Below are 594 nucleotides of genomic sequence, written 5' to 3'. Positions count from 1 at the left end.
CATCTTGATGATTTCCTACTTTACTGTGTTACATTAAAAGTGAATGGAGTTTCTAGTGACGCTATCTTGCTCAAACTATTTCCATGCTCACTAAAGGATATACAAGAGCTTGGCTGCAGTCTCAACCAGAAGGAAGCATAACCAGTTGGGATGACTTAGCAAGAAAATTCTTGGCCAGATTTTTCTCGGCTTCAAAGATGGCAAAACTCAAATCAGAAATCACCTCTTTTGAACAAAAAGAAAGTGAATCTCTGTATGAGGCTTAGGAGCGATTTAAAGGATTACTAAGGAAGTGTCCTCAAAATGGAATTGAAGCATGGGAGAAAGCAAGAGTCTTTTTCCAAGGAATGACACCCAACACAAGAACACTGGTAAATGCTGCTGCAGGGGGCTCCTTGAAAACAAAAACTCCAGAGGAAGCGCTAGAATTGTTGGAATCCTTAGCTTCTCAATAATTTGACAATGCCCTAGTTGCATAAAGGAGAGCAGGAATTATGAAGCTCGACAGCTATGATGCAATCTTAGCCCAAAATGAACAAATGCTATAAATGCACAAGAAACAACAAGAACAATTAGATGCCCTTACTAAAATTT

At 39.1% G+C, this 594-nt stretch overlaps 1 non-coding gene across 1 annotated transcript; it reads right to left on the bottom strand.

The window, feature by feature from the left end:
• Positions 1-203: 203 nt before the first annotated feature.
• Positions 204-310, bottom strand: LOC133294139 (small nucleolar RNA R71). The gene has a single exon (XR_009749152.1). It is a non-coding gene; the product is annotated as a small nucleolar RNA R71 (small nucleolar RNA).
• Between the last annotated feature and the right edge of the window lie 284 nt (positions 311-594).

Source organism: Gastrolobium bilobum, unplaced genomic scaffold, assembly GCF_033153095.1.
Source record: "Gastrolobium bilobum isolate Gb01-03AN ecotype WA unplaced genomic scaffold, APGP_CSIRO_Gbil_v1 utg11591, whole genome shotgun sequence".
Lineage (NCBI taxonomy): Eukaryota > Viridiplantae > Streptophyta > Magnoliopsida > Fabales > Fabaceae > Gastrolobium > Gastrolobium bilobum.
The sequence above is the reverse complement of the archived record's forward strand: the minus strand, read 5'-3'. Positions and strand labels throughout refer to the sequence as shown.